General features: G+C 36.2%; 1 long non-coding RNA gene across 1 annotated transcript in view; it reads right to left on the bottom strand.

The window, feature by feature from the left end:
• LOC144226262 (uncharacterized) overlaps nt 1-21880 on the bottom strand; it is a 31977-nt gene extending 10097 nt beyond the window's left edge. Inside the window, exon 1 of the long non-coding RNA XR_013333576.1 lies at nt 21750-21880. This is a non-coding gene — a long non-coding RNA (uncharacterized LOC144226262). The remainder of the gene's footprint in view (nt 1-21749) is intronic.
• Nucleotides 21881-22569: the final 689 nt, after the last annotated feature.

Below are 22569 nucleotides of genomic sequence, written 5' to 3'. Positions count from 1 at the left end.
ACAGAGGACATATATGGGAAGATCTATTTAATGTTCTTTCAAAAGATAAAGAAAAACTACCTGAATCCTTTCTAAAAAACTGACTTGATTATGTTACTGGATTGGAATCACAATTGAAAACTCAAACTATGTTCTGTTGGACTCTCCTAGATAATCAATAGGGCAAAATGCAATTCATCATAAAGTCTCTGTTAAGAATTGTCACTGGAAACAAGCCTTCTGGAAGGAATGGTCACATGATTGAATCTACATGTATGGGCAGGGTATACCATACTTTTACAGTGTAATTTGGCTCATGAACCAAAGGAAACAATTTCCTTAACTTAGTTGTTGTTTCTAATTCTTTCACTAAAGTTTGCTACCAAATTCTAAAGTCCAGTGACATATTATTATAACTGGGTAAGTAATAACTTCACTTATGTCTCCTATAACAAAGTTAGCTTATATATAATACATATCATTCTAATAGTGATATTATGTAGTATGATGTTAATCATGTATAATTTACTTACTCATACATATGATGGTAAATATAATGGAACATTTATTCCATAGTTACCATTAAATAAGCTCAATAATAAAATTCTTAAAATAGTAACATATAATTTTCTACAATTAAACATGTTTTACAGTAGGCATAAGCAGATATTTCCAAAGTATTTCCCTTTGACACTGTAAGGTGCATATGATTTTCCTAACTACTTTTATTCATTATATTGACTTCAAAAATCAGTGACATATGTTTAACATTACCTGTTAAGGAAATTCCAAGTTTACATTCACTAGTTAAAGTAAGCAAATGCTTAGAAACATAGAAAGTTCTTATAAACTGTCACTGCCTGTCACCTGTCAATGTTAACATTTTAAAACTAGTAGGGATGTATTCACTGGTTGGAGTGATCACATAAAAACTATGCCCAGACAAAGTTTGGTGAAATGAACATAAAAGTTTCTTGCAGATGAAAGAAGATAAAAGAGAATATTTGGAGAGATCTCAGCTGGGCTTCTTCCCACTTTGCATGCTGCCTGGAATAGATGGTCAGGAGTCTTCTTGAGATCTGAGGAGGGAGAAGGAGTGTCCTACCTGGGGTAGTCATCTTAGGATAATCTAGAAAAGTCTGTGTATCTGAACTAGCCAATATGTGTGACATGATCAATGTGCAAGCTGCCATCATGCATAGACTTCTCAGGATGTAAGAGCAATCAATGTATCTAGACTCTAGGGTATCATATCCATCTAACTGGGCTGCCAGTTTATCTCGAAAGACAGAGATGTCCTTTTCCTAACATCTCTTTGAAGGCTGGGAGTGGTCCTGCCTCTATAGCTAGGATGTTGCCATAGGCAAATTGCCACTGAAGTGGGATGTTTTAACATCTCATCTTGGAATTCAAACTTCTGTTGCTCCAGCAATATCCTAGCTGGGTATGTCTGAACTGTCTATCATTATCCCCCTATAGGCAAGTAGGAAGAAAGTGATCTCTGGAAAATAGCTTAAGTCCAGATAATCTGGACAGTAGGAATATCTTCTTCCCCAAACTCTCTTCCCAGTAAAAACCATCTTAAACCTATGGGTATGTAAGTTGCCCAATAGTTGCCCTTCGTCACCTTCAGAATCTGAGTAGACTAAAGTCTCAGTTTTACCAATAACTGGTTGAACAACTCTTTTAATCCCTTTGGGCCCTAGTTAACTCCTCTAATCAAGTAAGCAATAGAATTTGACAATAAAGATTCTGGAGCTAAAACCCAGATCCAGTATTTTCTGTCTGAGTGACTGTAGACAAGTTATTTAACACTTCTGTGCCTCAGTTTTTTAACCTGTAAAATGGAGATCATGGTACTTCCTACCTCAGAGAGTAGATATAAAAATTAAATGAGTTAATACATATATGTGTCCTTAGAACAGGACCTGGTATGTAACAGGCATAATATAAGTCTTTGATACTATCTTTATTACTATCATCATCATGGCATTTTATCAGTAACAGAAAGTTAGAAAGGGTTGCATGTGATAACTGAATGTTTCTCCATTCAATAGCCAGTGAAATCATGTAAAAATTACACCTACATGCAACTTTAGAAACATAATTAGAGAATTAAGTAATATTAATTACTTAATTAATTAAGTAATATTAATAGATAGCAGTATTTCAGTGGCATTTAAACATTTCACTGGGCTGATTTTCTGTGCTAACTTTTCTGTGTTTTAAAAAAAGAATGTGTAGGGGCACCTGGATGGCTCAGTCAGTTAAGCATCCGAGTTTGGTTCAGGTCATGATCTCATGGTTCATGGGTTCGAGCCCTGCATCGGGCTCTGTGCTGACAGCTAGCTCAGAGCCTGGAGCCTGTTTCAGATTCTGTGTCTCCCTTTCTCTCTGACCCTCCTCTGCTCACGCTGTCTCTCTCTCAGAAATAAATAAAACATGAAATAAATGTATAGATTAATGTATCATTTTTAACAAAAATGTAAACTGCAAAAATACTTATATCTGATAAACAGCAATGACAAGCCTGTGGAAAAGAGAACTATTATTTAACACATGGTGGCTAGAAAATTGGCTAGAAAATACTTCTATGAAAATAAATTCCTAATGAAGAGAAATTTCAATTTTGAGAAGTTAAATGATAAAAAGAGAGAAAATATGTGGGAGAATTAAGGAATCTCTAACTAAGGATAGATTTTGTAAGGTTAAAATGCCTCACAACAATATTTAAGAGATGAGACAGGACTTCTGGTACAGTAGAGTGAAAACCCTGGTATATCTCCACAAAAGCAACATGGTATCAGCAAATCAATTTTTTCAGAACTCTAGAAATTGGGGCACTTGGGTGGCTCAGTCAGTTAAGTATCCAACTGTTGATTTTGGCACAAGTCATGATCTAATAGTTAGTGAGATTAAGCCCCATACTGGGCTCTGTGATGACAGCATGGAACCTGCTGGGGATTCTCTCTCTCGCTCTCTCACTCTCTCTGCCCTCTCCCCCCAAAAGAACTCTAGAAATTAACCAAGGCTTACAACAATCTAAAGAGTGATTATTCAAGAAAAAAACTACTGACCTTTAGTAAAAGCAGAAGGGTATTTGATGCTGAACTTGGCCTACTCCCATTTCCCTGTCCACAAAAGTGCAATTTAAAACCACAGTAAGATACCATTTCACATCTACAAGGATGTCTAAAAGACAGATAATAACAAATGCTGATGGAAACATGGGGAAACACATTGGTCAGGATAAAACTGCTGCAACCACTTTGGACAATGATTGGCAATTTCTCAAGAAGTTCAACATTACCCTACCATATGACTGAGAAATCTCACTCCTAAATTATCTGCACAAGAGAACCGAGAGGATATGTTCACAGTTTTCTAATTCATCATATCTGAAAACTGAAAAACTGTCCATCAACTGCAAAGACAAAATAGACGAAAGACAAAATGTGTCATATTCATACAATGAAATACCATTCATCAGTAAAAACTGCTGACATAGGTTATGTCATGGATGAACTTCATAACATTATACTAAGTAAAAGAAGCCAGGAATAAGACACCACGTAGTTTATGGTTCTATTTTTTTATGAAATTTCCACAAAAAGGCAAATATTTACAGAAAGCAGATTAACGGTTGCCTGAAGCTGGAAAAAAGAACAGGGATTAACTATAAATGGGCAAAAGTGATCTTATCAGAGGAATAAAAATGTTCTAAAACTAATTTATGGTGATGGTTACACCACTCAATAACATTAGTCATCATTAAATTGTAATACACTTTAAATGAGTATATTTTATATGTTAAAGTACATACCCAATAAAAATTTTTACAAGCATATTTAAAAATAATCCCCACTTCCAGCAATCAGGGAACACTTTGCTGGGCACATTCTGGGATCACTGGCTTGGAAGTCTGATTGGTCAGAGAGGCAGAGTTTCATTTGCTAATAATTTGCTATATCCAGTAGTGAGAGCAAGGATAGACAAGGGAATTTATAAAGCTGTATCTTGTGGAGCCTTTGAATAAAAAACCCATTGAAACAAAAATGACATTTATTTAAAAAGGATATTATCGGTATGAAGTCTAATTGTTGGATGATAGAGAGTCAAATATGTGTAAGAAGATTTGAAGCCAGTAGGGGACCAAGATGGCAGAAGAGCATGGAAGTTTTTCTGCATCTCTCGTCCCTGACATATAGCCGAATCAACACTAAGAAATCTTGCACACCTGGAAAATTAATTTGAGGATTAACACAAAAGTCTGCATGTACATTGCACAGAGAGGTGAACTGGGGGAGAGAGAGGAGTGTAGGGAGCTGTTTTTACTAGCAGAGAGAGGATGGAGATTGGGGAGGAGTACAGAAAAAGCAACTCCCTCCCCCCCCAACTGAAAGCAGCTGGAGAGAAAAAGCCAGAGTGATAACAACCACAAGGAACTGAACCAAAGAGGGAGAAAGGAGAAAGGAGGGGGTTTATATTCCATTAAGACTCTATAAAGAGGAAAGCACAGAGTCTGAAACTCTTCAGCTCAATACCTGGCAGTGTTCTTGTGGGAAGGGCAAATCCCTGGGAGCAGAAAGTGAGGTCAGAGGGGTCCAAGGACCACAAGGAGAGACGGGGTTCCCCTGGTGGGAGGACATTTGGTAGAGGTGGTGGGGTCACTTCACAAAGGTCCCAGTGGGCCCCGGTACATTCACTGGTATTGGAACAAAAACATTAAGGGTGAAGATTAAGATGTGTGTTGTGATTTGCCCTAGTTTCTGAAATACTGCTGCTACACGATCATGCCAACATTTTCTGGGGCAGGCTGCCACCCATCCAGTCTCTGGGGATCAACAGTGGCATGGTCTCATGAATGTTACTGGGGGTGGGCCAGCACCTGGCCATTGCTCAGCAAGACCCTCCCCCAGAGGTACAGAATGGGTCAAAGCTGAAGTCCCTCAGAAGTGAAAGGATGGGTAACATAGCCCCATCTGAGATAAATCTCACAGGAGGGAGGTGCCACTGGGAGCCTCACGACTAGGTCATGAACAATGCAGAAGTAGAGATTGACAAAGGAGGAGTACTTGATTGATGGTCGGCAGCAAGAACAGAGTTCTGATAGTAGAGACTGGGTGACGCCATTTTCACCCGTCCCATGCATACACACGCATACTACACGGCACCACAACAATTCACCCCAGTAAGCTAAACATCGCCATCTAGTGAAGAACACAGACATTTCACTATGCCCTGCACAACTGGGCCAACCATGCTTTTGAGGAACACCACAAGACTCTCCGCCTGCTTAGTTCATGGACTATAAAGTATTTCATAGTTTGACTTCTAGGAGAAACTAGATGTAATTTCAGTCATTTTTCACTCTGTTGCTGGTTCATATATTCAGTTTATTTCTTTTCTTATTCTTGAATACAGAATGAGAAACAAAATTTATTTTCCATTTTTATAAAAAAGATTTTTCATTTTTTGACTATTTTTTTATTTTGGGGAATTTTTTGAACTCGATTCTGCTTCAACCATTTTATTTTATTCTGTTTTATTGCATTCATTTTTTCAATTTCTCAAAGGTCTCCCGTTTTTATCTATTTCTTTTTCCTTTTTTAATTTTCTTATCTTTCCTTTTTTTCTCTAACCTATCAAGTTTTTTCAACAACCAGACCAAAACACACATAGAATCTAGCATCTTTTATTTTACTTTTTGTGTTCTTTTAAATTATTTAATTATTATTATTTTTCTTTATTAATTTCTTTTCTTCCTTCAAAGTGATGAAACAAAGGAATTCACCACAAAAGAAAGAACAGGAAGAAATGACAGCTAGGGACTTAATCAATACAGACACAAGCAAGATGTCTGAACCAGAAATGAGAATCACAGCAATAAAAATACTACCTGGGGTGAAAATAGACTAGAATCCCTTTCTGTGGACATGAAAGAACCAACCTAGTCAGGATAAATTAAAAATTCTATAATTGAGCTGCAATCTTGAATGGATGACACAGCATCAAGGAAGGATAAAGCTGAGCAGTGAATCAGCGACATAGAGGACAAACTTATGGAGAATAATGAAGCAGAAAAAGGGAAGACTAAGGCAAAAGAGCATGACATAAAATGTGGAGAACTCAGTGACTCATTAAAAAAGAATAACATCAGAATCATAGGGGTTCTAGAAGATGAAGAGAGAGAGAAGGGGGTTGAAGATTTATTTGAGCAAATCATGCCAGAAAGCTTTCCTAACCTGGAGAAAGATACAGACATCAAAATTCAGGAAGCACAGAGGACTTCCTTTAGATTCAACAAAAACCGACCATCAACAAGCATATGATAGTCAAAATTCACAAAATACTCAAGAAAGGAAAGATTCATGAAACCAGCAAGGGAAAAAAGTACTTAACCTACAAGGGAAGACATATCAGTATTGCAGCAGATATAGCCACAGAAACTTGGCAGGCCAGAGAGGAGTGGCAGGATATATTCAATGTGCTGAATCAGAAAAAAATATGCAGTCAAGAATTCTTTATCCAGAAAGGCTGTCATTCAAAATAGAAGGAGAAATAAAGTTTCCCAAACAAAAATTAAAGGAGTTAGTGACCACTAAGCCAGCTCTGCAAGAAATTTTAAGGGGAACTAGCTGAGGGGAGAAAAGACCAAAAAACAAAACAAAACAAAACAAAACAAATAAAAAACAAAAGCAGCAAAGACTAGAAAGGACCAGAGAATGCCACTAGAAACTCTAACTCTACAGGCAACATAATGTCAATAAATGCATATCTTTCAGTACTAAACATCAATGGACTAAATGCTCCAATCAACAGGTAAAAGAATGGATAAGAAAACAAGATCCATCTATATACTGTTTATAAGACACCCATTTTAGACTTAAGATACCTTCAGATTGAAAGTAAGGGGATGGAGAGCCATCTATAATGTTAATGGTTGCCAAAAGTAAGCTGGAATAGTTATACTTATATCAGACAATCTAGATTTTAACATGAAGATTGTAACAAGAGATGAAGAAGGGCATTATATCATAAATTAGAAGTCTATCCACCAAGAAGATCTAACAATTATAAATAATTATGCTCCAAATATAGAAGCACACAAATATATAAATCAATTAATCACAAACATAAAGAAACCATAATCATAGCGGGTTTCAACACCACACTTACATCAGTGAACAGATCATCTAAACAGAAAATCAACAAGGAAACAACAGGTTTGAATGACACACTGGACTGGATGTACTTAACATATATTCATAAAATTTTATCCGAAAACAGCAGAATACACATTCTTCTCAAGTGCACATGGAACTTTCTCCAGAATAAATTATATACTGAGACATAATCAGCCCTCAACAAGTATAAAAAGATCAAGATCATACATATTTTCAGACCACAAAGCTATGGAACTCAAAATAAACACAAGAAAAGAATTAGGAAAGATAACACATGCTTGAAGATGAAGGGCTCCTGGGTGGCTCAGTTGGCTGAGCGTCTGACTGTGGCTAGGGTCATGATCTCTTAGTTTGTGAGTTCGAGCCCTGCATCAGGCTCTGTGATGACAGCTCGAAGCCTGGAACCTGCTTAAAGTTCTGTATGTCTTTCCCTCTCTCTGCTACTCCCCCACTCTTGTTCTGTGTCTCTCTCTTCTGTTTTAATGTTTATAAACATTCAAAAATTAAATAAATAAATAAATAAATAAATAAATAAATAAATAAAATACTTGGAGATGAAAGAATATCCTACTAAAGAATGAATGGGCTAACCAAGAAGCTAAAGAGGAAATTAAAAAGTACATGGAAGCTAATAAACATAACAACACCATAGCCCGAAAACACTGGGATGCAGCAAATATGGTTATAAGAGTAAGTACATATCAATCCAGGCGTTCCTAAACAAGGAAGAAAGGTCTCAGATATACAACTTATCCTTACACCTCTAAGATTTGGAAGAAGAACAGGAAATAAAATCCAAAACAAGCAGAAGACAGAAAATAATAACGATTAAAGCAGGAATCAGTGCTACTGAAACAAACAAACAAAAACACAAAAAACAAAACAACAACAACAACAACAACAACCACCACAAAAAACCAGTAGAACAGATCAATGAAACCAGTAGTTGGTCCTTTGAAAGAATTAACAAAATTGATCAACCCTTAGCCAGTTTGATCAAAAAGAAAAAGAAAAAGACCAAAGTAAATAAAGTCAAGAATGGAAGAGAAGAGGTCATAACCTACACTGCAGAAATATAAACAATAATGAGACAATATTATGAGCAATTATATGCCAATAAAATGGGCAATCTGGAAGAAATGGACAAATTCCTAGAAGCTTACAAACTACCACAACTGAAACAAGAAGAAATAGAAAATTTGAACAGACCCATAACTAGTAAAGAAATCTAATAAGTAATCAAAAATCTCCCAAAAAACAAGAGTCCAGGGCTAGATGGCTTTCCAAGGGAATTCTACCAAACATTTAAAGAAGACTTAGCACCTATTCTTTTGAAGCTGTTACAAAAAAAACAAAACAAAACAAAACAAAACAAAAACAAAAAACCAGAAATGGAAGGAAAACTTCCAAACTCATTTTAGGAAGCCAGCATTACCTTGATTCCAAAACCAAAGACCCAACTAAAAAAGAGAACTACAGACCAATTTCCCTGAAGAACGTCTAAACGGACAGATCGTCTAAACAAAAAATCAACAAGGAAACAATGCTTTGAATGACACACTGGACTGGATCCACTTAACATATATTCATAAAATTTTATCCCAAAGCAAAAATCTTCAACAAGATACTAGCCAACCAGATCCAACAATACATTAAAAGAATTATTCACCACAATTAAGTGGGATTTATACCTGGGATGTAGTGGTGGTTCAATATCCACAAAACAATGTGATACATCACATCATTAAAAGAAAGGACAAGAACCACATGATCCTCTCAAAAGATTCAGAGGAAGCATTTGACAAAACACAGCATCCTTTGTTGATAAAAACCCTCAAGAAAGTAAGGATAGAAGGATCATATTTTAATGCCATATATGAAAGACCCGCCTCTAGTATCATCCTCATTGGGGAAAAACTGAGCGTTTTTCCCTCTAAGGTCAAGAACATGACAGGGATGTCCACTCCCTCCACTGTTATTCAACATAGTGTTGGAAGTCTTAGTCTCAGCTTTCAGACAATGCAAAGAGGTAAAAGGCATCCTTATTGCCAAGACAGAAGTCAAATTTTCACTCTTCACAAATAACATGATACTCTACATGGAAAACCCAAAAGATCCCACCAAAAAAATTGCTAGAACTGACCCTTGAATTCAGCAAAGTTGTAGGATAAAATCAATGCACAGAAATCAGTCGCATTCCTATACACCAATAACGAAACAACGGAAAGAGAAATCAGTGGGGCAGTNTCCAAACTCATTTTAGGAAGCCAGCATTACCTTGATTCCAAAACCAAAGACCCAACTAAAAAAGAGAACTACAGACCAATTTCCCTGAAGAACGTCTAAACGGACAGATCGTCTAAACAAAAAATCAACAAGGAAACAATGCTTTGAATGACACACTGGACTGGATCCACTTAACATATATTCATAAAATTTTATCCCAAAGCAAAAATCTTCAACAAGATACTAGCCAACCAGATCCAACAATACATTAAAAGAATTATTCACCACAATTAAGTGGGATTTATACCTGGGATGTAGTGGTGGTTCAATATCCACAAAACAATGTGATACATCACATCATTAAAAGAAAGGACAAGAACCACATGATCCTCTCAAAAGATTCAGAGGAAGCATTTGACAAAACACAGCATCCTTTGTTGATAAAAACCCTCAAGAAAGTAAGGATAGAAGGATCATATTTTAATGCCATATATGAAAGACCCGCCTCTAGTATCATCCTCATTGGGGAAAAACTGAGCGTTTTTCCCTCTAAGGTCAAGAACATGACAGGGATGTCCACTCCCTCCACTGTTATTCAACATAGTGTTGGAAGTCTTAGTCTCAGCTTTCAGACAATGCAAAGAGGTAAAAGGCATCCTTATTGCCAAGACAGAAGTCAAATTTTCACTCTTCACAAATAACATGATACTCTACATGGAAAACCCAAAAGATCCCACCAAAAAAATTGCTAGAACTGACCCTTGAATTCAGCAAAGTTGTAGGATAAAATCAATGCACAGAAATCAGTCGCATTCCTATACACCAATAACGAAACAACGGAAAGAGAAATCAGTGGGGCAGTTGGGTGGCTCAGTTAGTTGAGCGTCTGACTTCAGCTCAGGTCATGATCTCACAGTATGTGAATTCAAGGCCTGTGTTTGGCTCTGTCCTGACAGCTCAGAGCCTGCAGACTGCTGTGGATTCTGTGCCCTCCTCTCTCTCTGCCCCTACCCCACTCACACTCTCTCTCCCTTTCTCAAAAATAAACATTATAAAATAATTAGGGGCATCGGGTGGCTCAGTCAGTTGGGTGTACAACTTCGGCTCAGGTCCTGATCTCACGGTTTGTGAATTCAAGGCCTGTGTTGGGCTCTGTCCTGACAGCTCAGAGCCTGAAGTCTGCTTTGTATTCTGCGTCTCTCCCCTCTCTGCCCCTCCCATTCTCATGCTCTATCTCTGAATAATAAATAAATGTTTAAAAAAATTAAAAATTAGAAAGAGAAATCAAGGAATCGATCCCAATTACAATTGCACCAAAATCCATAAAATACCTAGGATTCAACCTAACCAAAGAGGTTAAAAAATCTATGCACTGAAAACTGTTGAAAGCTTATGAAAGAAATGGAAGAAGACACACACAAAAATATGGAAAACTATTCCATGCTCCTGGATTGGAAGAACAAATATTCTTAAAATGTTGATACTACCCAAGACACTCTACATATTCAATGCAATCTCTATCAAAATAACATAAGCATTCTTCAAAGAGGTAGAACAACCAATCTTAAAATCTGTGTGGAATCAGAAAAGACCCCAAATAGCCAAAGCAATGCTGAAAGAGAAAACCAGAGCTGGAGGAATCACAATCCCAGACCTCAAGATGTATTACAAAGCTATAATCATCAAGACAGTACGGTATTGGCACAAAAACAGACATTCAGATCAATGGAACAGAACAGAAAACCCACAAATGTACCCACAAATCTATGACCAACTAATCTTTGAAACAGCAGGAAAGAATACCCAATGGAATAAAGAGAGTCTCTTCAGCAAGTGGTGCTGGGAAAACACACAGAAAAATGAACCTGAACCACTGTCTTATGCCAGACACAAAAATAAACTCAGAATAGATTAAAGACCTAAGCATGAGACAGGAAGCCATCAAAATTCTAGTGGAGAAAGTATGCAACAACCTCACGACCTCTGCCACAGCAACTCCTTACTCAAAGCGTCTTTGAGGCAAGGTAAACAAAAACAAAAGTGAACTATTGGGACCTCATCAAAATAAAAAGCTTCTGCACAGAGAAGGAAATAATCAGATAAACTAATTCCAACTGATGGAATGGGAGAAGATATTTGCAAGTGACATATCAGATAAAGGGTTAGTATCTAAAATCTATAAAGAACTTATCAAACTCAACACCCAAAAAACAATCCTGTGAAGAAATGGGCATAAGACATGAATAGACACTTCTCCAAAGAAGACATCCAGATGGACAACCGACACATGAAAAAATGCTCAACATCACTCATCATCAGGGAAATACAAATGAAAACCACAATGAGATACCACCTCACACCTGTCAGAATGGCTAACATTAATAACTCAGGCAACAACAGGTGTTGGTGAGGATGCAGAAAAAGAGGATCTCTTTTACCCTGCTGGTGGGAAAGCAAACTGGTGCAGCCACTATGGAAACACTATGGAGGTTCCTCAAAAAATTAAAAGTAGAACTACCCTATGGCCCAGCATTTGTACTATTAGGTATATATCCAAGAGATACAAGTGTATTGTTTCAAAGGGGCACATGTTTATAGCAGTGCTATTGACCATAGCCAAAGTATGGAAAGAGCCCAAATGTCCATCAATGTATGAATGGATAAAGAATATATGTGTGTATATATATATATATATATATATATATATATACACACACACACATATATATGTATGAATGTATGAATGTATGAATCCATCAATGTATGAATGGATAAAGAATACATATATATACATACATATATATATACACACACATACATACATACATACATACATACAATGGACTATTACTCAGCAATTAAAAAGAGTGAAATCTTGCTATTTGTAACTACATGGATGGAACTGGAGGGTATTATACTAAGTGAAATTAGTCAGTCAAGAAAGAGAAATATCATATGACTTTACTTATATGAGGAATTTAAAATACAAAAGAAATGAACATAAGGGAAGGAAAGCAAAAATAATATAAAAACAGGGAGGAGGACAAGCATAAGAGACTCTTAAGTATAGAGAACAAGCAAAGCGTTGCTGGAGGGATTGTGAGGGGTGGGGAGAGGAGGCCAAATGGATAAGGGCATTATGGAATCTACTCGCGAAATCACTGTTGCACATATGCTAACTAACTTGGATGTAAATTTAAAAAATAATAAACAAATAAATAAAGCCCTTCAATATCAGAGTTGAAAGATAAAGACACAGGAAACTTTCAATAAGTAGGGTAAGAAGATGAATGGTTGAAAAACAAGAGAAAAAAGGACAAGAAAATTAGAGAACATGCAGGTCCTTGAATAGCAGAAGGGTCAGAAGAGAGAAGAGGGAAAATAAAATAATTCAAAAAAATTTTCCATAACTGAAAGATGTGAATTTTCAAATGAGGGCCCAATGATAGCACAACAGGTAAAAAACAAGTCAGAGGGAATATGAGGAACAATGAGATCTCACACACTTGGGAGCTGGAGGTGGGGGGAGACTACATATCACAAATGAAAGATCAGGAATCCAAACATCTTGAGACTTCACCAAAATTCTAAAGGAAAACTACTGCCAACTGGTCTTTCTGTATTCAGCTGAATTATCTATCATGTGAGGGTCTGATTTTTTTTTTTTTATTTCTTGAACCCTCTCTTCTTTGACAATCCTGGAGGAAAAAAAACTAAGTCCAAGTTCAAAATGGGATGCAGAGAACAGGGATAGACATTCCCAGGCAGAAGGAGAAGGGACATCTCTGGAACCAGGCAGGCACTGAGATCTGCACGTCCTGCCCAGCCTACTGCTGGGAGGAGAAGCTGTTAATACCTGCTCAGGTTGAATATCAAGAGATTACATTGGCAGAGGGAGGGTGTGAATTTGTGATAAAAACACAGCAAACAAAGCAAATGAGAAACCAAGTACTCAATCTGGTAAAAAATAAAGAGGTGTCCAAAAAAAAAAAAAAAAAAGATTTGAAGCCTAATTTATGAAGCATAAACTGGATGCTCTTTTTAAATGTCAAAGAGAGGGGAAAGTGGCCTTGACAGTTCCATAGAAAAAAAGGAGGTATACTGATTGCCACACATATTTTGTTTCCTCCTAGATTTTGACTAAGTAAACATTCACAGATCAATAACCAAGGGGAAAACAAAGTAGAGCTTCACAAACATCTCTTATTACTGAAGCTGAACTTGGAGAAAATTCAAATTACAAACAAAGATTTGTTTATTTTATTGAATACTGTCTATTTCATTCTTCTCAACACAGGGTGGTACACTTACTCTAGAGTTCATTACTATTTAACAAACAAATTATTGAGTAAGTATTGTGTTACAAGTGCTTTTCTAAGCACTTGGAATACAAAAGAACCCACAAACGTTGCCTTCACTGAGCTTATATTCCAAAGGGGAAAGAGAAACAATAACATCCTTAAAATATCAAGGATGTCATTAACGGTGCTATAGAGAGAAATAAACATGGAAGGGCTGGGTAGTGTTATGGAGAAAAATATTGCAATTTTAGTTAGAGTAGTCAGGGATCCCTCAAAGAGAATGTAGGCCACTCTAGGAAGGGTTGCAACTTTGGATAAGGCAATTCTTCATATATGAGGCCATCCCTACAGTGGTTGACAGCTCAACACTGTTCACCAACAGCACTCCCAGCCACAAGTCCTCCCCTGGCCACTCCCTGGCAACAAGTCCTTCCCTGAAAAGAGAGCGAGGTCTACCATATAATCAATCAATATTCTCAAACTATGGAATGACCAGAATGAGTTATTCAGTAGTGGTTCACATAATCTTCACATATAAATATTTAGGTCCTACTTTAGTTGAACCAGATGAGGAGGTGAGGCTGTCTTGTTATAAAGTTTAAGACACATACCTATCTTCTGAAGGACCTCCACCAAGTCATTTCAGCTATATTACCTAACATAGGTAAAAGTAACATATGTGGAACAATTGTTTAACACTCCATGAGTATAATACTTTACTGTTAAATTATTATTATGTATTGAATATGAATCAAAATTCAGAAAATGCAACAATAATGTAGTAAACAAATCACCACGAAGTGAATGCATTCTGACCTGGGCAGTTGCCATCTTTTTATTTCTTAGACTTAGCAAAAAATTATATTATTGTTATTTTGTCTTTCTTTTTCTCAAGTGCTTTACCTTTAGGGTTTCAGCAAAAAGATTGTATAGTCATATATTTATTCTTAAAGTTCTATTTACCTGAAGATATTAGCTAATTCCAGTTTTTTAAATGTTTAATCATATCCTAATACAAGATAATTTAATCTAAATCACTAGTTTCATAAAGAGTTCTGAAGAGTGCATATATTTTCAGAAATAATAGTAATATCTATTATTTATTGAGTAATTTCTATGTGTTAGTCATTATATGGAACATTTTAAAGTTTCTCTATCAATCCTGATAACAACCCTACCAGGAATATTCCAATATTAATCATCCTCATTAATGTATGAGAAATCTGAGGGTTTAAGGAGTCTACATAACCTATCTGAGATTTTATAAGTACCAAGTAGCACATGTAGGATCCACTCCCAGCTGTGGGGTTAGCTTCAAAACTCTTAAGAGGTTTACTGCAAATAATTCAGTCTGATGGCAACAGGAGAAACATTTCTGATATGAAGTAGAGTAGCAGAGCTAATAATCAAATATCAGTGATATTAGTAGTTCTCCTCAGACTGGCCTCAAGACCCAACTATAGCTCTTTACCTCAAATCTTGAATGAGACAGTCAACCATGGTGGGATTACTCACTTTTGTGATGGAAAGTGAGAAAGCCAGAAGTGAAAGAACTGATTAATTACATGAGAGTTGATAATAATTTGGTAAAACTGACAAAGACAACTCAGTTCCATAAAATTTCTCAGGAAAAATTTATGATTTTTAAAAACATACTGTGGGGTAGGGTTAATTCTCTGAAGATATAGACAAAAATCAGTCCAGATTTGGGGGAACAGAATGCAATGTTTAACAAAATTAAATTGCTGAAAAGTTGTCATTGCAAAGAAACTCTGAAGTGTGCAATTGCTTTAACTGAAGCAGATGGAGTTCATCATGCCATAGTCAAGATTTTTTTTTTCACCTCTCCTTGAAATAATTAGCCAAAAGACTATAAGTACATTTTTCATGTCAAATGGACAGTGGCTTCAAAGAAATTAGAGGGTGGAAGTGCGAGAGAGTGAGAAAAGGAAACTGACAACGCACAAAAGACAAAATATCAACATTACTTGTATAATCACTGAACATGTGTCAGCAAGCATGAGGTCACTTTTTAACTGGAAGCAATAGAACTAAAATGGGTAGTTTAGTAAGTAAGAGAAGCAAAGAACAGGCACTCATCTTGCATATCAACTTAAAAACTTGCAAAATATTGGGGCAGCCAAGGGTTTAGTTCACCCTAAATTCAAACAATAGGAGTGGAAGTATGATACAACTATAAGCAAAACTAGCATCAAATGTGATGTCTCGAAAAGAAGAGACAAATCCTAATTCCTGATATTTTTGGATCTATAATCTATGCTTTGTATAATGTGGCAAAGTAAGGTACCTCAGGAGAACTTTTACATTATGGAAGGCATAGCTAGAGCCCTCTTGTTCAAGGCTGTTAGAAATCAAACTGGTATTAGGTTAACATAAATGTCAGTTATATAACTTCTACCTGTGCTTATCTATAACTATTCTAGTACAGAGTAGTCAATAAGTTTTATGAGTCTCAATTTAGTTTCTGTAAAATCTAGTTACTTGAGCTGAAAATGGGCATGCTACTGGTTTGGCCATGCTAGGATTACTCACTGCCAAAACCTGTGTCATGTGTCACTGACCTCAAATAACAACAATAATAAAAATATATTATCTATAATGTACAATATAATTAAATTATTATTATTGCAATGTTCTGTTCAAAGCACTTTATATATATTCATTCCTATAAGTATCATAATAGCCTTTGAAATAGGCCTTTTAGTTATGTATTCATTTTACAAATAAATAAGCAGAGATGTTAAGTCACTTCACTAGATCACACACAGCTAGTAAGTAGTACAGCAGAGAATGAAACTCCATTATCTTACCTTTGAGAGTCTAAGCTCTGAACCACAACAACATACTATATAGACTATGACAGCTATATTGAAACCACTTTGCTGTAATAGATGCCACAGTCTCCTTGAATCTAACTGGAGATTTCTTATCCACTATTGCTGTCTATTCTGTGGAGTATCTCTTTTTGCTTCTTCTCTGGGGCAGCCCAAGTCAACATTTATGAGAATACCATAACTTGCCATAACTTACGTGCAGCCCCTATGGAATCAAGTTGCTTTTCTTCAGTATTGCAGAACAAGATCCTGGGAGGCTTAAACATAAAGTGTATGGAAATTTACCTAATTCAAAAATCCAGCATCCTGTATATCATAAAATAAGAAAGCTCAGAGGAGCTATATCTAAAAGCCGCTTATACAAACTGAGACTAATGATTGAAAAATGTTTTTTAAAAAACTCAAAAATGTTCTAAGCAGCTTTGGAATGAGTAATTGATGTTCATGGTATCCAGGGACAAATTAGTCATTCGGAAATTTAAGAAAGGAAGAAAAGCCCCATGAGTGTTTCTCAAAATCTTAATTTTCTTCTTTTTTCCTGTTGTTCCTGTTTATTGTAGTGATCTGTCTAATTTTTGGATAAATCATCCTCCCTTCATATAGCGAACATGACTCGGGGGATATCTGTATGTTCTGGCATTTCTTGGGTATAGAACCAATCCTGAGGTTGGTCAGTAATGATATAAGGAGACATAAACCAGAGAAATTAACTCAGTCCTGCAGTAACTTGGGGCTTTTTTTTTTCTTGCATTCTAACAATACCCTAGATACGTGCTCCTAAGTCTTAATGTTATTTTTATAAGCTTAGACACTACTGTAGCCATCATGCAGTGCAGTAATATGTCTTTTCATTGATTGCTCCCTTTCCTAAAACTAAAACCAACTCAAATTCTACCTTTTTAATCTAGTTCTTATAACTTAAAGATTTAAACTCCTGCCTATTGCAAACATTAATCTGTCCTAGAAAAACTATCTTTCTAAAACCTACTTTTTTAAAACAATATTTTTATTTCTAGGAGAGAGAGAGAGAGAGTGAGAGAGACCGTGAGCAGGGGAGGGTCAGAGAGAGAGAGGGAGTCACAGACCGAAACAGGCTCCAGGCTCTGAGCTGGCAGTCAGCACAGAGCCCGACGCGGGGCTCGAACCCACGAACCGCGAGATCATGACCCAAGCGAAAGTCGGACGCTTAACCGACTAATCCACCCAGGCGCCCCATTCTAAACTTTGAGCTCATTCCTCATCTTACAGAATGCCCTGATGCTGACTGCTACTTCAATCACTACTTGCCTTCTGTTATGATTTATTTATTTTTAATCCATAACCTTTCTCTATGGGAGGTCTTCTGGCCCATAACTTGGTTGATATCTGTCATCCCCTTCCCTGTCCCCAGGCCAAGAGTCCACCCTAAGACAGCTACTTTCTTTTCTCAGTCCTTATCTTTATATTTCTCTACAGTGCTATGAGAAATACAACTCTATTTTTAGTCAACCTTGGCACATTGTTTGATGCCTAATTTAAAGACCAATAGGCATTAAGCTCCAAGGGGCCAGAGACACTCATTTCTTTTTCCTGTAGGACATTATCTTCTCATTGTTAAATCCCTAATGAACAGTACCTTACCTGGCAATAGTAAACAGTCAAAAATATACATAGGAAAGGGAAGAAAAGAGATGGACTGAATATGAAGTCAAACATTCTTGTGTTCCAACTTCAGTTTAACTTCTTGCTAGCTATGTGAACTTGGAAAGTTAAATTAAGGTCTGCGTAACTCACTTTCCTCACCATAAAAGGGAACTAGTAGTACTTTTCATATAAATGGGGACGGGTTAGCAATTTTGCTTCTGGAGACATGGTAGGAAAGGTTAAGTATTGTAACAGGGGCTCCTGAGTGGCTTAGCCGGTTAAGCATCCAACTTTGGCTTAGGTCATAATCTTGTGGTTCATGAGTTCAAAACCTGCATTGGGCTCTGTGTTGACAGCTCAGATCCTGGACTCTGTTTCGGATTCTGTATCTCCCTCTCTCTCTGCCCCTCCCCTGCTCATTATCTGTCTTTTTCTCCAAAATAAATTTAAAAATTTAAAAAGTATTGTAACAAAAAAGTAACATAAAATAATATTATTATTTAAAAAAGAGTAACAAAAAATGTAGTGACTTAAAAAATGTTTTTAATACTTTGTTACTTAAAGATTATAAAGAGTTCATATAACATTATTTTCATATGATAATCTACACAAAAGAAAACATATAAAAGTATATTTTTGTTAAAGAGCTACCAGGGGTGCCTGGGTGGCTGAGTTGGTTGAGCAACTCACTCTTCATGTAAGCTCAGGTCATGATCTCATGGTTTGTGAGTTTCAAACCATGCATTGGGCTTTGCCCTGACAGCATGTAGCCTGCTAGCGATTCTCTCTCCTTTCCTCTCTGCCTCTCCTCTGCTTGTGCACATGTGCACATATGCTTGCTCTCTCTCTCTCAAAATAAATAAATAAACATTGAAAAAAGAGTGACCAATAATTACCTCAATTGCCTCTATATTGCAGTTTTTTCATACTTTCTTCATTGAGCATTTATGTTTAACAATAATATGTTTGAAAATTGAAAAGATATGTATGAATATATGTGTGTATATATACATCAAAAGTAAATAAACAACTAAAAAGATTTATATCATAATACAGAATAACTTTATATCTTATATAATAACTGGGAGATGAAAGGAAAGAGGAATTTAACATTTCAGATTAATGATTTAGTACATTTGTTTTCCTAAATACAAGATAAGTGGTTGATAATAACTTTTTATTATCTTTGGGAAATAATTACGTTCCCAAAGTAATGTATTAGTATTAATGTTACTTTAATCAAGTAATAATATTTTATTTTATTTATTTTTTAATGTTTTTATTATTTATTTTTGAGAGAGAGAGAGTGAGAGAGAGAGACAGAGTGTGACCAGGGGAGGAGCAGAGAGAGAGGGAGACACAGAATCCAAAGCAGGCTCCAGGCTCTGAGCTGTCAGCACAGAGCCCGATGTGGGGCTTGAACTCACAAACCACGAGATCATGACCTGAGCTAAAGTTGGAAGCTTAAGCAACTAGGCCATGCAGGTGCCCCCAATTAATAATAGTATAAATAAAATAATATAAAAGCCAGCTTTTATTATTCATATTTTTTAAATTCTAGATTTTAAACTAATCAATAGAATTGCTGTCTGTTATACATAAACTTCTCTTCTTGTACAAGAAATTCTACTAACTTTCTAAATATACAAGAAAGAGTATAAAAGTTTAAGATAAGTTCTGGTTACTTTGAATAGCTAATTGTTGATAATAAGTGTACATGAAGAGAAATATGGATGCAATATAGTTTACACTGTAATGATTCAAGGTCTCCCAAAAATATTGTGTAATTTGGCTCACTAGTTGTGCTGGTCTATTTCACTTGTCCTCATGGCAAGCAAGGTAATGAAATAGGAAATTATTCAAGCCAAGTAATTTCACTGGAGGTAATTCAGTTCAGTTGTAGTTTTTGAATCTCCCCAGGATAAGTCAAAATACACCTTAACTTACAAATATCCAAAGTTCTGACCTTTTGATTTTTCATAATTTTTTTTTACTGACATGAGTTATTCTTCCCACCCTTTTCCAGTTAGTAATTTGGATTCTTTCCTGAAGAGGATTTTTCCATGCACACCACACAAAACTATCCATCAACTTCTTCCCATGCTTAGGTTTTTATTCATCTTACCAACACCGATTTTTGTTGGAAACAAATCAGAAACTTAGGGAAACTACAAATGGAAAAGATATGACATGTCAACCAGTATAACTTCCTACAAACAGGATGACTTCTTATAATTTATTTATTTTATTTTATCATACTTGACATCATCATAATACCACCATTATCCTTTAATCATAGAGTGAGAATATGATGCTTGTTTAATGCTTAATATAATATTCAGTTTTATGTTTTCTCCATTCCCAGACTTGGAGGAAAAAATGAAGAGAAATATTTTGGCTGCATAATTCTCCTCCCATCCCTGCCCATGCCAAGTCTTTTCCTTTGAGCTCTGAACCATTAACTCTTAGTGCACTTGGAGGCATTACTAAGCTAAGGGGATTTTCCTTACCAGGGAAGGAAAAGGAAAAAAGCCATTTATCATTTGCTGGAAAAGAAAGAAAGGGAAATCACCCAAATATGTTTTTCTCTGCTTAAAAACAGCTAGCACCACGCTCCTCTTATTAATATCTTCCTCCTCCAAACGTCCTGGTCTATGATTCTTAAGTCTCTCACTCAATTATTCAGCAAGTATGTATTCAAGTAATTCATACTATGTGGCAGGCATTCTTCTAAGAATAGGGTTTAAAAAATGAAATTCTATAATCCTAGTCCTCAAAGTGGTGGGGGGAAAGATGGCAAACAACAATCACATACTACGCAAAAAGGGGTTTAAAGAGGAATGCACACAGTACAATGGAGATATGAAAATACATTACTAAGATTACAGAAAGTTCTCGGAGAATGAGTGACTGAGATCTGACTTGAAGAATGACTAGAATGAACTCATCAGGTGAGCTGGGCAAGCAAAGGGAACAGAGTATGTGAAAACTAGGAGCTGTGAGTAAATACAGCATGCTTGACAAACAGTTGTGGGTCATGGAATGCCTGGAAGAAAATAGTGAATTTGGAACTAGATGTTGTAAGATCTTTTATTTTTATTCAGAGAGATCTGGTCTGAGAGCTTGAAGAGTTTAAATAAAAAGGGATACCTATATCAAGTTTACATTTCTAAGACTTTATTCATCTTATTGGTATAGGTCATCTGCAAAAAATATTTTAAGTTTAAAATGTTTAAATCTAGATGATAGATGATTATGAACTATATTAAAACAAAAACAGGAGAAGTATTTTTGGTATAATGAGGTAAGGACTTCTGAAAATCCTTGCTTCCATAAAAGCAACTTTTTCAGAACTCTGGAAATTGACCAAAGGCCTACAACAATAATAGGAACATTTATTCAAGAAAAAAAAAATGGATGTCAGCAAGATGTCCAATTAAGATGTTACTCAATATATCCCCACTTTAACAACAACAGTTTGGTACCATTCACAGACAGAAGTACCTTTGTGGGGGATATATTTCAAAAAATCTAAGAAGAGTTTTGCCCACCTGTCATCAGGTAATAGGCATACAGACCTCAGTCTTGTTTGTGGTCCCAGCAGTGGCTTATGTCCTGGCTTCAGCTACTCTCAGTGCCCTTTCTCAAGACAATCATTCATGGTGAAGTGACTCTGTGGAAGTCCAGAAGTCCAGTGGAGAACTTTCAGTGCATAGCTGAAACACAAAAGTATAAATTTGGATGCACTGGAGAGCATAAGAGGAATAATTTTACTTTAGCCACATCACCATTCATCCAAGATGTCACAGCTAATGCCAAGAGAGATGTTCTTGGCCTAAGATTTCTAATAAGGGAGAAAGTAAGAGCATGTAAGTGAGTATTTCGTGCATACCTAGCTGGGTGAGATGCTGCCATCAAAGCCCACTTCTTTCTTTCCCCATCCACAATACTGAGTTTTGAGCTGCATTAGTTGGGGATGCAAAGAGGCTGAGAGAACAGCAGGTAGGACTCTTGGAGTGTGTTAAAGACTTATGCAACCATCACAACAGTCTAAGTTTAGAAAAATTTCATCACCCCAAAAAAGACATTCTGTACCCATTAAATAGGCACTCACTTTACCCATCACCCAGATGTAGGCAACTAGCAATTTAATTTCTTTCTCTAAAGATTTGCCTTCTCTGGATAGTTCATATAAATGGGGCCATATGAAATGTGGTGTTCTGTGACTAGTTTCTTTTATTTAGCTCAATGTTAACAAGGCCTATCCATGCCATAGGGTGCATCAGCATGTTATGTCTTTTTATTGACAAGCAATATTCCATTGTAGGAATGTGTCACATTTGGTTTATCTATTCATCAATTAGTGGACTTTTTTTTTTTTTTCACATTTTGACTACT

Source organism: Crocuta crocuta, unplaced genomic scaffold, assembly GCF_008692635.1.
Source record: "Crocuta crocuta isolate KB4526 unplaced genomic scaffold, BGI_CrCroc_1.0 scaffold62, whole genome shotgun sequence".
Classification (NCBI taxonomy): domain Eukaryota; kingdom Metazoa; phylum Chordata; class Mammalia; order Carnivora; family Hyaenidae; genus Crocuta; species Crocuta crocuta.
This window is presented reverse-complemented; position numbering and strand designations above follow the sequence as displayed.